At 44.5% G+C, this 16,910-nt stretch overlaps 1 protein-coding gene across 1 annotated transcript in view; it reads left to right on the forward strand.

The window, feature by feature from the left end:
- Positions 1-16,910, forward strand: part of LOC140128047 (matrix metalloproteinase-21-like) — a 40,421-nt gene that overhangs the window by 20,176 nt on the left and 3,335 nt on the right. The window lies entirely within an intron of this gene.

Raw genomic sequence — 16,910 nt, forward strand, 5'->3', positions numbered from 1 at the left:
ATTAGAGACAAGCAGTAACATGTACAGGCATTACTAGGGACAAGCAGTAATATGTACAGGCAGTACTAGAGACAAGCAGTAACATGTACAGGCAGTACTAGAGACAAGCAGTAACATGTACAGGCAGTACTAGAGACAAGCAGTAACATGTACAGGCAGTACTAGAGACAAGCAGTAACATGTACAGGCAGTACTAGAGACAAGCAGTAACATGTACAGGCAGTACTAGAGACAAGCAGTAACATGTACAGGCAGTACTAGAGACAAGCAGTAACATGTACAGGCAGTACTAGAGACAAGCAGTAACATGTACAGGCAGTACTAGGGACAAGCAGTAACATGTACAGGCAGTACTAGAGACAAGCAGTAACATGTACAGGCAGTACTAGGGACAAGCAGTAACATGTACAGGCAGTACTAGGGACAAGCAGTAACATGTACAGGCAGTACTAGGGACAAGCAGTAACATGTACAGGCAGTACTAGGGACAAGCAGTAACACGTACAGGCAGTACTAGAGACAAGCAGTAACATGTACAGGCAGTAGTAGAGACAAGCAGTAATATGTACAGGCAGTAGTAGAGACAAGCAGTGACATGTACAGGCAGTACTAGAGACAAGCAGTAATATGTACAGGCAGTACTAGAGACAAGCAGTAACATGTACAGGCAGTACTAGAGACAAGCAGTAACATGTACAGGCAGTACTAGAGATAAGCAGTAATATGTACAGGCAGTACTAGAGACAAGCAGTTACATGCGCAGGCAGTACTAGAGACAAGCAGTAACATGTACAGGCAGTACTAGAGACAAGCAGTAATTTGTACAGGCAGTAATAGAGACAAGCAGTAACATGTACAGACAGTACTAGAGACAAGCAGTAATATGTACAGGCAGTACTAGAGACAAGCAGTAACATGTACAGGCAGTACTAGAGACAAGCAGTAATATGTACCGGCAGTAATAGAGACAAGCAGTAACATGTACAGGCAGTACTGGAGACAAGCAGTAACATGTACAGGCAGTACTAGAGACAAGCAGTAACATGTACAGGCAGTACTAGAGATAAGCAGTAACATGTACAGGCAGTACTAGAGACAAGCAGTAATATGTACAGGCAGTACTAGAAACAAGCAGTAATATGTACAGGCAGTACTAGGGACAAGCAGTAATATGTACAGGCAGTACTAGAGACAAGCAGTAACATGTACAGGCAGTACTAGAGACAAGCAGTAATATGTACAGGCAGTACTAGGGACAAGCAGTAATATGTACAGGCAGTACTAGAGACAAGCAGTAACATGTACAGGCAGTACTAGAGACAAGCAGTAACATGTACAGGCAGTATTAGAGGCAAGCAGTAATATGTACAGGCAGTACTAGAGACAAGCAGTAACATGTGAAGGCAGTACTAGAGACAAGCAGTAACATGTACAGGCAGTACTAGAGACAAGCAGTAACATGTACAGGCAGTACTAGAGACAAGCAGTAACATGTACAGGCAGTAGTAGAGACAAGCAGTAACATGTACAGACAGTAATAAAGACAAGCAGTAACATGTACAGGCAGTACTGGAGACAAGCAGTAACATGTACAGGCAGTACTAGAGATAAGCAGTAACATGTACAGGCAGTACTAGAGACAAGCAGTAACATGTACAGGCAGTACTAGGGACAAGCAGTAACATGTACAGGCAGAACTAGAGACAAGCAGTAATATGTACAGGCAGTACCAGAGACAAGCAGTAACGTACAGGCAGTACTAGAGATAAGCAGTAACATGTACAGGCAGTACTAGAGACAAGCAGTAATATGTACAGGCAGTACTAGAGACAAGCAGTAACATGTACAGGCAGTACTAGAGACAAGCAGTAATATGTACAGGCAGTACTAGAGACAAGCAGTAACATGTACAGGCAGTACTAGAGACAAGCAGTAATATGTACAGGCAGTACTAGAGACAAGCAGTAATATGTACAGGCAGTACTAGAGACAAGCAGTAACATGTACAGGCAGTACTAGAGATAAGAAATAACATGTACAGGCAGTACAAGGGACAAGCAGTAACATGCACAGGCAGTACTAGAGGCAAGCAGTAACATGTACAGGCAGTACTATAGACAAGCAGTAACATGTACAGGCAGTACTAGGGACAAGCAGTAACATGTACAGGCAGAACTAGAGACAAGCAGTAATATGTACAGGCAGTACTAGAGACAAGCAGTAACGTACAGGCAGTACTAGAGATAAGCAGTAACATGTACAGGCCGTACTAGAGACAAGCAGTAATATGTACAGGCAGTACTAGAGACAAGCAGTAACATGTACAGGCAGTACTAGAGACAAGCAGTAATATGTACAGGCAGTACTAGAGACAAGCAGTAATATGTACAGGCAGTACTAGAGACAAGCAGTAACATGTACAGGCAGTACTAGAGATAAGAAATAACATGTACAGGCAGTACAAAGGACAAGCAGTAACATGCACAGGCAGTACTAGAGGCAAGCAGTAACATGTACAGGCAGTACTAGAGACAAGCAGTAACATGTACAGGCAGTACTGGAGACAAGCAGTAACATGCACAGGCAGTACTAGAGGCAAGCAGTAACATGTGCAGGCAGTACTTGGGACAAGCAGTAACATGTACAGGCAGTACTAGAGACAAGCAGTAACATGTACAGGCAGTACTAGAGACAAGCAGTAATATGTACAGGCAGTACTAGAGACAAGCAGTAACATGTACAGGCAGTACTAGAGACAAGCAGTAACATGTACAGGCAGTACTAGGGACAAGCAGTGACATGCACAGGCAGTACTGGAGACAAGCAGTAACATGTACAGGCAGTACTAGGGACAAGCAGTAACATGCACAGGCAGTACTAGAGACAATCAGTAACATGCACAGGCAGTACTAGAGACAAGCAGTAACATGTACAGGCAGTACTAGAGACAAGCAGTAATATGTACAGGCAGTACTAGGGACAAGCAGTAATATGTACAGGCAGTACTAGAGACAAGCAGTAACATGTACAGGCAGTACTAGAGACAAGCAGTAACATGTACAGGCAGTATTAGAGGCAAGCAGTAATATGTACAGGCAGTACTAGAGACAAGCAGTAACATGTGAAGGCAGTACTAGAGACAAGCAGTAACATGTACAGGCAGTACTAGAGACAAGCAGTAACATGTACAGGCAGTACTAGAGACAAGCAGTAACATGTACAGGCAGTAGTAGAGACAAGCAGTAACATGTACAGACAGTAATAGAGACAAGCAGTAACATGTACAGGCAGTACTGGAGACACGCAGTAACATGTACAGGCAGTACTAGAGACAAGCAGTAACATGTACAGGCAGTACTAGAGATAAGCAGTAACATGTACAGGCAGTACTAGAGACAAGCAGTAACATGTACAGGCAGTACTAGGGACAAGCAGTAACATGTACAGGCAGAACTAGAGACAAGCAGTAATATGTACAGGCAGTACTAGAGACAAGCAGTAACGTACAGGCAGTACTAGAGATAAGCAGTAACATGTACAGGCAGTACTAGAGACAAGCAGTAATATGTACAGGCAGTACTAGAGACAAGAAGTAACATGTACAGGCAGTACTAGAGACAAGCAGTAATATGTACAGGCAGTACTAGAGACAAGCAGTAACATGTACAGGCAGTACTAGAGACAAGCAGTAATATGTACAGGCAGTACTAGAGACAAGCAGTAATATGTACAGGCAGTACTAGAGACAAGCAGTAACGTACAGGCAGTACTAGAGATAAGCAGTAACATGTACAGGCAGTACTAGGGACAAGCAGTAACATGTACAGGCAGAACTAGAGACAAGCAGTAATATGTACAGGCAGTACTAGAGACAAGCAGTAACGTACAGGCAGTACTAGAGATAAGCAGTAACATGTACAGGCAGTACTAGAGACAAGCAGTAATATGTACAGGCAGTACTAGAGACAAGCAGTAACATGTACAGGCAGTACTAGAGACAAGCAGTAATATGTACAGGCAGTACTAGAGACAAGCAGTAATATGTACAGGCAGTACTAGAGACAAGCAGTAACATGTACAGGCAGTACTAGAGATAAGAAATAACATGTACAGGCAGTACAAGGGACAAGCAGTAATATGTACAGGCAGTACTAGAGACAAGCAGTAACATGTACAGGCAGTACTAGAGATAAGAAATAACATGTACAGGCAGTACAAGGGACAAGCAGTAACATGCACAGGCAGTACTAGAGGCAAGCAGTAACATGTACAGGCAGTACTAGAGACAAGCAGTAACATGTACAGGCAGTACTGGAGACAAGCAGTAACATGCACAGGCAGTACTAGAGGCAAGCAGTAACATGTGCAGGCAGTACTAGGGACAAGCAGTAACATGTACAGGCAGTACTAGAGACAAGCAGTAACATGTACAGGCAGTACTAGAGACAAGCAGTAATATGTACAGGCAGTACTAGAGACAAGCAGTAACATGTACAGGCAGTACTAGAGACAAGCAGTAACATGTACAGGCAGTACTAGGGACAAGCAGTGACATGCACAGGCAGTACTGGAGACAAGCAGTAACATGTACAGGCAGTACTAGGGACAAGCAGTAACATGCACAGGCAGTACTAGAGACAATCAGTAACATGCACAGGCAGTACTAGGGAGAAGCAGTAACATGTACAGGCAGTACTAGAGACAATCAGTAACATGCACAGGCAGTACTAGGGACAAGCAGTAACATGTACAGGCAGTACTAGAGACAATCAGTAACATGCACAGGCAGTACTAGGGACAAGCAGTAACATGTACAGGCAGTACTAGAGACAATCAGTAACATGCACAGGCAGTACTAGGGACAAGCAGTAACATGTACAGGCAGTACTAGGGACAAGCAGTAACATGCACAGGCAGTACTAGAGATAAGCAGTAACATGTACAGGCAGTACTAGAGACAAGCAGTAACATGCACAGGCAGTACTAGAGACAATCAGTAACGTACAGGCAGTACTAGAGACAATCAGTAACATGTACAGGCGGTACTAGGGACAAGCAGTAACATGTACAGGCAGTATTAGGGACAAGCAGTACCATGCACAGACAGTACTAGAGACAAGCAGTAACATGTACAGGCAGTACTAGGGACAAGCAGTAACATGTACAGACAGTACTAGGGACAAGCAGTAACATGCACAGGCAGTACTAGAGACAAGGAGTAACATGTGCAGGTAGTACTAGAGACAAGCAGTAACATGTACAGGCAGTACTAGGGACAATCAGTAACATGCACAGGTAGTAGTAGAGACAAGCAGTAACGTACAGACAGTACTAGGGACAAGCAGTAACATGCACAGGCAGTACTGGAGACAAGCAGTAACATGCACAGGCAGTACTAGAGACAAGCAGTAACATGCACAGGCAGTACTAGAGACAAGCAGTAACATGCACAGGCAGTACTGGAGACAAGCAGTAACATGCACAGGCAGTACTAGAGACAAGCAGTAACATGCACAGGCAGTACTAGAGACAATCAGTAACATGCACAGGCAGTAGTAGAGACAAGCAGTAAAGTACAGGGAGTACTAGAGACAAGCAGTAACATGTACAGGCAGTACTAGGGACAAGCAGTAACATGTACAGGCAGTACTAGAGACAAGCAGTAACATGTACAGGCAGTACTAGGGACAAGCAGTAACATGCACAGACAGTACTAGAGACAAGCAGTAACATGTACATGCAGTACTAGGGACAAGCAGTAACATGTACAGACAGTAGTAGAGACAAGCAGTAACGTACAGGCAGTACTAGAGACAAGCAGTAACAAGTACAGACAGAACTAGGGACAAGCAGTAAGATGTACAGGCAGTACTAGGGACAAGCAGTAACATGTACAGACAGTACTAGAGACAAGCAGTAACATGTGCAGGCAGTACTAGAGACAAGCAGTAATATGCACAGGCAGTACTAGAGACAAGCAGTAACATGCACAGGCAGTACTGGAGACAAGCAGTAACATGCACAGGCAGTACTAGAGACAAGCAGTAACATGTACAGGCAGTACTAGGGACAAGCAGTAACATGTACAGGCAGTACTAGAGATAAGCAGTAACATGTACAGGCAGTACTAGGGACAAGCAGTTACATGTGCAGGCAGTACTAGAGACAAGCAGTAATATGTACCGACAGTACTAGAGACAAGCAGTAACATGTACAGGCAGTACTAGAGACAAGCAGTAACATGCGCAGGCAGTACTAGAGACAAGCAGTAACATGTACAGGCAGTACTAGAGACAAGCAGTAACATGCACAGGCAGTACTAGAGATAAGCAGCAACATGTACAGACAGTACTAGGGACAAGCAGTAACATGTACAGGCAGTACTAGAGACAAGCAGTAACATGTGCAGGCAGTACCAGAGACAAGCAGTAACATGTACAGGCATTACTAGAGACAAGCAGTAACATGTACAGGTAGTACCAGAGACAAGCAATAACATGCACAGGCAGTACTAGAGACAAGCAGTAACATGTGCAGGCAGTACAAGAGACAAGCAGTAACATGCACAGGCAGTAGTAGAGACTAGCAGTAACATGTACAGACAGTAATAGAGACAAGCAGTAACATGCACAGGCAGTAGTAGAGACTAGCAGTAACATGTACAGGCAGTACTAGAGACAAGCAGAAACATGTGCAGGCAATACTAGAGACAAGCAGAAACATGTGCAGGCAGTACTAGGGACAAGCAGTAACATGTACAGGCAGTACTAGAGATAAGCAATAATATGCACAGACAGTACTAGGGACAAGCAGTAACATGTACAGGCAGTACTAGAGACAAGCAGTAACATGTACAGGCAGTACCAGAGACAAGCAGTAACATGTACAGGCAGTACTAGGGACAAGCAGTAACATGTGCAGGCAGTACTAGAGACAAGCAGTAATATGTACAGGCAGTACTAGAGACAAGCAGTAATATGTACAGGCAGTACCAGAGACAAGCAATAACATGTACAGGCAGTACTAGAGACAAGCAGTAACATGTACAGGCAGTACCAGAGCCAAGCAGTAACATGTACAGGCAGTACTAGGGACAATCAGTAACACATACAGGCTGTACTGGAGACAATCAGTAACATGTACAGGCAGTACTAGGGACAAGCAGTACCATGCACAGACAGTACTAGAGACAAGCAGTAACATGTACAGGCAGTACTAGGGACAAGCAGTAACATGTACAGACAGTACTAGGGACAAGGAGTAACATGTGCAGGTAGTACTAGAGACAAGCAGTAACATGTACAGGCAGTACTAGGGACAAGCAGTACCATGCACAGACAGTACTAGAGACAAGCAGTAACATGTACAGGCAGTACTAGGGACAAGCAGTAACATGTACAGACAGTACTAGGGACAAGGAGTAACATGTGCAGGCAGTACTAGGGACAATCAGTAACATGCACAGGCAGAAGTAGAGACAAGCAGTAACAAGTACAGACAGTACTAGGGACAAGCAGTAACATGCACAGGCAGTACTGGAGACAAGCAGTAACATGCACAGGCAGTACTAGAGACAAGCAGTAACATGCACAGGCAGTACTAGAGACAAGCAGTAACATGTACAGGCAGTACTAGAGACAAGCAGTAACATGCACAGGCAGTACTAGAGACAAGCAGTAACATGCACAGGCAGTACTGGAGACAAGCAGTAACATGCACAGGCAGTACTAGAGACAAGCAGTAACATGCACAGGCAGTACTGGAGACAAGCAGTAACATGCACAGGCAGTACTAGAGACAAGCAGTACCATGCACAGACAGTACTAGAGACAAGCAGTAACATGTACAGGCAGTACTAGGGACAAGCAGTAACATGTACAGACAGTACTAGGGACAAGGAGTACCATGCACAGACAGTACTAGAGACAAGCAGTAACATGTACAGGCAGTACTAGGGACAAGCAGTAACATGTACAGACAGTACTAGGGACAAGGAGTAACATGTGCAGGCAGTACTAGGGACAATCAGTAACATGCACAGGCAGAAGTAGAGACAAGCAGTAACAAGTACAGACAGTACTAGGGACAAGCAGTAACATGCACAGGCAGTACTGGAGACAAGCAGTAACATGCACAGGCAGTACTAGAGACAAGCAGTAACATGCACAGGCAGTACTAGAGACAAGCAGTAACATGTACAGGCATTACTAGAGACAAGCAGTAACATGCACAGGCAGTACTAGAGACAAGCAGTAACATGCACAGGCAGTACTGGAGACAAGCAGTAACATGCACAGGCAGTACTAGAGACAAGCAGTAACATGCACAGGCAGTACTGGAGACAAGCAGTAACATGCACAGGCAGTACTAGAGACAAGCAGTAACATGCACAGGCAGTACTAGAGACAATCAGTAACATGCACAGGCAGTAGTAGAGACAAGCAGTAAAGTACAGGGAATACTAGAGACAAGCAGTAACATGTACAGACAGTACTAGAGACAAGCAGTAACATGCACAGGCAGTACTAGAGACAAGCAGTAACATGTACAGGCAGTACTAGAGACAAGCAGTAACATGTACAGGCAGTACTAGAGACAAGCAGTAACATGTACAGGCAGTAGTAGAGACAAGCAGTAACATGTACAGACAGTAATAGAGACAAGCAGTAACATGTACAGGCAGTACTGGAGACACGCAGTAACATGTACAGGCAGTAATAGAGACAAGCAGTAACATGTACAGGCAGTACTAGAGATAAACAGTAACATGTACAGGCAGTACTAGAGACAAGCAGTAACATGCACAGGCAGTACTAGAGACAATCAGTAACATGTACAGGCAGTACTAGAGACAAGCAGTAACATGTACAGGCAGTACTAGGGACAAGCAGTAACATGTACAGGCAGAACTAGAGACAAGCAGTAATATGTACAGGCAGTACTAGAGACAAGCAGTAACGTACAGGCAGTACTAGAGATAAGCAGTAACATGTACAGGCAGTACTAGAGACAAGCAGTAATATGTACAGGCAGTACTAGAGACAAGCAGTAACATGTACAGGCAGTACTAGAGACAAGCAGTAATATGTACAGGCAGTATTAGAGACAAGCAGTAACATGTACAGGCAGTACTAGAGACAAGCAGTAATATGTACAGGCAGTACTAGAGACAAGCAGTAATATGTACAGGCAGTACTAGAGACAAGCAGTAACATGTACAGGCAGTACTAGAGATAAGAAATAACATGTACAGGCAGTACAAGGGACAAGCAGTAACATGCACAGGCAGTACTAGAGGCAAGCAGTAACATGTACAGGCAGTACTAGAGACAAGCAGTAACATGTACAGGCAGTAATAGGGACAAGCAGTAACATGTACAGGCAGAACTAGAGACAAGCAGTAATATGTACAGGCAGTACTAGAGACAAGCAGTAACGTACAGGCAGTACTAGAGATAAGCAGTAACATGTACAGGCAGTACTAGAGACAAGCAGTAATATGTACAGGCAGTACTAGAGACAAGCAGTAACATGTACAGGCAGTACTAGAGACAAGCAGTAATATGTACAGGCAGTACTAGAGACAAGCAGTAATATGTACAGGCAGTACTAGAGACAAGCAGTAACATGTACAGGCAGTACTAGAGATAAGAAATAACATGTACAGGCAGTACAAGGGACAAGCAGTAACATGCACAGGCAGTACTAGAGGCAAGCAGTAACATGTACAGGCAGTACTAGAGACAAGCAGTAACATGTACAGGCAGTACTGGAGACAAGCAGTAACATGCACAGGCAGTACTAGAGGCAAGCAGTAACATGTGCAGGCAGTACTAGGGACAAGCAGTAACATGTACAGGCAGTACTAGAGACAAGCAGTAACATGTACAGGCAGTACTAGAGACAAGCAGTAACATGTACAGGCAGTACTAGGGACAAGCAGTGACATGCACAGGCAGTACTGGAGACAAGCAGTAACATGTACAGGCAGTACTAGGGACAAGCAGTAACATGCACAGGCAGTACTAGAGACAAGCAGTAATATGTACAGGCAGTACTAGAGACAAGCAGTAACGTACAGGCAGTACTAGAGATAAGCAGTAACATGTACAGGCAGTACTAGAGACAAGCAGTAATATGTACAGGCAGTACTAGAGACAAGAAGTAACATGTACAGGCAGTACTAGAGACAAGCAGTAATATGTACAGGCAGTATTAGAGACAAGCAGTAACATGTACAGGCAGTACTAGAGACAAGCAGTAATATGTACAGGCAGTACTAGAGACAAGCAGTAATATGTACAGGCAGTACTAGAGACAAGCAGTAACATGTACAGGCAGTACTAGAGATAAGAAATAACATGTACAGGCAGTACAAGGGACAAGCAGTAACATGCACAGGCAGTACTAGAGGCAAGCAGTAACATGTACAGGCAGTACTAGAGACAAGCAGTAACATGTACAGGCAGTACTAGGGACAAGCAGTAACATGTACAGGCAGAACTAGAGACAAGCAGTAATATGTACAGGCAGTACTAGAGACAAGCAGTAACGTACAGGCAGTACTAGAGATAAGCAGTAACATGTACAGGCAGTACTAGAGACAAGCAGTAATATGTACAGGCAGTACTAGAGACAAGCAGTAACATGTACAGGCAGTACTAGAGACAAGCAGTAATATGTACAGGCAGTACTAGAGACAAGCAGTAATATGTACAGGCAGTACTAGAGACAAGCAGTAACATGTACAGGCAGTACTAGAGATAAGAAATAACATGTACAGGCAGTACAAGGGACAAGCAGTAACATGCACAGGCAGTACTAGAGGCAAGCAGTAACATGTACAGGCAGTACTAGAGACAAGCAGTAACATGTACAGGCAGTACTGGAGACAAGCAGTAACATGCACAGGCAGTACTAGAGGCAAGCAGTAACATGTGCAGGCAGTACTAGGGACAAGCAGTAACATGTACAGGCAGTACTAGAGACAAGCAGTAACATGTACAGGCAGTACTAGAGACAAGCAGTAATATGTACAGGCAGTACTAGAGACAAGCAGTAACATGTACAGGCAGTACTAGAGACAAGCAGTAACATGTACAGGAAGTACTAGGGACAAGCAGTGACATGCACAGGCAGTACTGGAGACAAGCAGTAACATGTACAGGCAGTACTAGGGACAAGCAGTAACATGCACAGGCAGTACTAGAGACAATCAGTAACATGCACAGGCAGTACTAGGGACAAGCAGTAACATGTACAGGCAGTACTAGAGACAATCAGTAACATGCACAGGCAGTACTAGGGACAAGCAGTAACATGTACAGGCAGTACTAGAGACAATCAGTAACATGCACAGGCAGTACTAGGGACAAGCAGTAACATGTACAGGCAGTACTGGAGACAATCAGTAACATGCACAGGCAGTACTAGGGACAAGCAGTAACATGTACAGGCAGTACTAGGGACAAGCAGTAACATGCACAGGCAGTACTAGAGATAAGCAGTAACATGTACAGGCAGTACTAGAGACAAGCAGTAACATGCACAGGCAGTACTAGAGACAATCAGTAACGTACAGGCAGTACTAGAGACAATCAGTAACATGTACAGGCGGTACTAGGGACAAGCAGTAACATGTACAGGCAGTATTAGGGACAAGCAGTACCATGCACAGACAGTACTAGAGACAAGCAGTAACATGTACAGGCAGTACTAGAGACAAGCAGTAACATGTACAGGCAGTACTAGGGACAAGCAGTAACATGTACAGACAGTACTAGGGACAAGGAGTAACATGTGCAGGTAGTACTAGAGACAAGCAGTAACATGTACAGGCAGTACTAGGGACAATCAGTAACATGCACAGGCAGTAGTAGAGACAAGCAGTAACGTACAGACAGTACTAGGGACAAGCAGTAACATGCACAGGCAGTACTGGAGACAAGCAGTAACATGCACAGGCAGTACTAGAGACAAGCAGTAACATGCACAGGCAGTACTAGAGACAAGCAGTAACATGCACAGGCAGTACTGGAGACAAGCAGTAACATGCACAGGCAGTACTAGAGACAAGCAGTAACATGCACAGGCAGTACTAGAGACAATCAGTAACATGCACAGGCAGTAGTAGAGACAAGCAGTAAAGTACAGGGAGTACTAGAGACAAGCAGTAACATGTACAGGCAGTACTAGGGACAAGCAGTAACATGCACAGACAGTACTAGAGACAAGCAGTAACATGTACATGCAGTACTAGGGACAAGCAGTAACATGTACAGACAGTAGTAGAGACAAGCAGTAACGTACAGGCAGTACTAGAGACAAGCAGTAACAAGTACAGACAGAACTAGGGACAAGCAGTAAAATGTACAGGCAGTACTAGGGACAAGCAGTAACATGTACAGACAGTACTAGAGACAAGCAGTAACATGTGCAGGCAGTACTAGAGACAAGCAGTAATATGCACAGGCAGTACTAGAGACAAGCAGTAACATGCACAGGCAGTACTGGAGACAAGCAGTAACATGCACAGGCAGTACTAGAGACAAGCAGTAACATGTACAGGCAGTACTAGGGACAAGCAGTAACATGTACAGGCAGTACTAGAGACAAGCAGTAACATGTACAGGCAGTACTAGAGATAAGCAGTAACATGTACAGGCAGTACTAGGGACAAGCAGTTACATGTGCAGGCAGTACTAGAGACAAGCAGTAATATGTACCGACAGTACTAGAGACAAGCAGTAACATGTACAGGCAGTACTAGAGACAAGCAGTAACATGCGCAGGCAGTACTAGAGACAAGCAGTAACATGTACAGGCAGTACTAGAGACAAGCAGTAACATGCACAGGCAGTACTAGAGATAAGCAGCAACATGTACAGACAGTACTAGGGACAAGCAGTAACATGTACAGGCAGTACCAGAGACAAGCAGTAACATGTGCAGGCAGTACCAGAGACAAGCAGTAACATGTACAGGCATTACTAGAGACAAGCAGTAACATGTACAGGTAGTACCAGAGACAAGCAATGACATGCACAGGCAGTACTAGAGACAAGCAGTAACATGTGCAGGCAGTACAAGAGACAAGCAGTAACATGCACAGGCAGTAGTAGAGACTAGCAGTAACATGTACAGACAGTAATAGAGACAAGCAGTAACATGCACAGGCAGTAGTAGAGACTAGCAGTAACATGTACAGGCAGTACTAGAGACAAGCAGAAACATGTGCAGGCAATACTAGAGACAAGCAGAAACATGTGCAGGCAGTACTAGGGACAAGCAGTAACATGTACAGGCAGTACTAGAGATAAGCAATAACATGCACAGACAGTACTAGGGACAAGCAGTAACATGTACAGGCAGTACTAGAGACAAGCAGTAACATGTACAGGCAGTACCAGAGACAAGCAGTAACATGTACAGGCAGTACTAGGGACAAGCAGTAACATGTGCAGGCAGTACTAGAGACAAGCAGTAATATGTACAGGCAGTACTAGAGACAAGCAGTAATATGTACAGGCAGTACCAGAGACAAGCAATAACATGTACAGGCAGTACTAGAGACAAGCAGTAACATGTACAGGCAGTACCAGAGCCAAGCAGTAACATGTACAGGCAGTACTAGGGACAAGCAGTAACATGTACAGGCAGTACTAGGGACAATCAGTAACACATACAGGCTGTACTGGAGACAATCAGTAACATGTACAGGCAGTACTAGGGACAAGCAGTAACATGTACAGGCAGCACTAGGGTCAAGCAGTACCATGCACAGACAGTACTAGAGACAAGCAGTAACATGTACAGGCAGTACTAGGGACAAGCAGTAACATGTACAGACAGTACTAGGGACAAGGAGTAACATGTGCAGGTAGTACTAGAGACAAGCAGTAACATGTACAGGCAGTACTAGGGACAATCAGTAACATGCACAGGCAGAAGTAGAGACAAGCAGTAACAAGTACAGACAGTACTAGGGACAAGCAGTAACATGCACAGGCAGTACTGGAGACAAGCAGTAACATGCACAGGCAGTACTAGAGACAAGCAGTAACATGCACAGGCAGTACTAGAGACAAGCAGTAACATGTACAGGCAGTACTAGAGACAAGCAGTAACATGCACAGGCAGTACTGGAGACAAGCAGTAACATGCACAGGCAGTACTGGAGACAAGCAGTAACATGCACAGGCAGTACTAGAGACAAGCAGTAACATGCACAGGCAGTACTAGAGACAATCAGTAACATGCACAGGCAGTAGTAGAGACAAGCAGTAAAGTACAGGGAGTACTAGAGACAAGCAGTAACATGTACAGACAGTACTAGGGACAAGCAGTGACATGCACAGGCAGTACTGGAGACAAGCAGTAACATGTACAGGCCGTACTAGGGACAAGCAGTAACATGTACAGGCAGTACTAGAGACAATCAGTAACATACATGCAGTACTAGAGACAATCAGTAACATGTACAGGCAGTACTAGGGACAAGCAGTAACATGTACAGGCAGTACTAGAGACAAGCAGTAACATGTACAGGCAGTACTAGGGACAAGCAGTAACATGCACAGACAGTACTAGAGACAAGCAGTAACATGTACAGGCAGTACTAGGGACAAGCAGTAACATGTACAGACAGTAGTAGAGACAAGCAGTAACGTACAGGCAGTACTAGAGACAAGCAGTAACAAGTACAGACAGAACTAGGGACAAGCAGTAACATGCACAGGCAGTACTAGAGACAAGCAGTAACATGCACAGGCAGTACTGGAGACAAGCAGTAACATGCACAGGCAGTACTAGAGACAAGCAGTAACATGTACAGGCAGTACTAGGGACAAGCAGTAACATGTACAGGCAGTACTAGAGACAAGCAGTAACATGTACAGGCAGTACTAGAGATAAGCAGTAACATGTACAGGCAGTACTAGAGACAAGCAGTAACATGCACAGGCAGTACTAGAGACAAGCAGTAATATGTACAGACAGTACTAGAGACAAGCAGTAACATGTACAGGCAGTACTAGAGACAAGCAATAACATGTGCAGGCATTACTAGAGACAAGCAGTAACATGCACAGGCAGTACTAGAGACAAGCAGTAACATGCACAGGCAGTACTAGAGATAAGCAATAACATGTACTGGCAGTACTAGAGACAAGCAGTAACATGTGCAGGCAGTACTAGAGACAAGCAGTAACATGTACAGGCAGTACTAGAGACAAGCAGTAACATGTGCAGGCATTACTAGAGGCAAGCAGTAACATATACAGGCATTACTAGAGACAAGCAGTAACATGTGCAGGCAGTACTAGAGACAAGCAGTAACATGTACAGGCAGTACTAGAGACAAGCAGTAACATGTGCAGGCATTACTAGAGACAAGCAGTAACATGTACAGGCAGTACTAGAGATAAGCAGTAACATGTACAGACAGTACTAGAGATAAGCAGTAACATGTACAGGCAGTACCAGAGACAAGCAGTAACATGTACAGGCACTACCAGAGACAAGCAGTAACATGTGCAGGCAGTACCAGAGACAAGCAGTAACATGTACAGGCAGTACAAGAGACAAGCAGTAACATGTACAGGCAGTACTAGAGACAAGCAGTAACGTACATGCAGTACTAGAGACAAGCAGTAACATGTACAGGCAGTACCAGAGACAAGCAATAACATGCACAGGCAGTACTAGAGACAAGCAGTAACATGTGCAGGCAGTACTAGAGACAAGCAGTAACATGCGCAGGCAGTACTAGAGACAAGCAGTAACATGCGCAGGCAGTACTAGGGACAAGCAGTAACATGTACAGGCAGTACTAGAGACAAGCAGAAACATGTGCAGGCAGTACTAGGGACAAGCAGTAACATGTACAGGCAGTACTAGAGATAAGCAGTAACATGTACAGACAGTACTAGGTACAAGCAGTAACATGTACAGGCAGTACTAGAGACAAGCAGTAACATGTACAGGCAGTACCAGAGACAAGCAGTAATATGTACAGGCAGTACAAGGGACAAGCAGTAACATGTGCAGGCAGTACTAGAGACAAGCAGTAATATGTACAGGCAGTACTAGAGACAAGCAGTAATATGTACAGGCAGTACTAGGGACAAGTATTAACATGCACAGGCAGTACTAGAGACAAGCCGTAACATGTACAGACAGTACTAGGGACAAGCAGTAACATGTACAGGCAGTACCAGAGACAAGCAATAACATGTACAGGCAGTACTAGAGACAAGCAGTAACATGTACAGGCAGTACCAGAGCCAAGCAGTAACATGTACAGGCAGTACTAGGGACAAGCAGTAACATGTACAGGCAGTACTAGAGACAAGCAGTAACATGTACAGGCAGTACTAGAGACAAGCAGTAACATGCACAGGCAGTACTAGGGACAAGCAGTAACATGCACAGGCAGTACTAGAAATAAGCAGTAACATGCACAGGCAGTACTAGGGATAAGCAGTGATATGCACAGGCTGTACTAGAGACAAGCAGTAACATGCACAGGCAGTACTAGAGACAAGCAGTAACATGCACAGGCAGTACTAGAGACAAGCAGTAATATGCACAGGCAGTACTAGAGGCAAGCAGTAACATGTACAGGCAGTACCAGAGACAAGCAGTAACATGTACAGGCAGTACTAGAGACAAGCAGTAACATGTACAGGCAGTACTAGAGACAAGCAGTAACATGTACAGGCAGTACTAGGGACAAGCAGTAATATGCACAGGCAGTACTAGAGACAAGCAGTAACATGTACAGGCAGTACTAGAGACAAGCAGTAACATGTACAGGCAGTACTCGAGACAAGCAGTAACATGTGCAGGCAGTACTAGAGACAAGCAGTAACATGTACAGGCAGTACTAGAGACAAGCAGTAACACATACA

Source organism: Engystomops pustulosus, chromosome 4 (assembly GCF_040894005.1).
Source record: "Engystomops pustulosus chromosome 4, aEngPut4.maternal, whole genome shotgun sequence".
Classification (NCBI taxonomy): domain Eukaryota; kingdom Metazoa; phylum Chordata; class Amphibia; order Anura; family Leptodactylidae; genus Engystomops; species Engystomops pustulosus.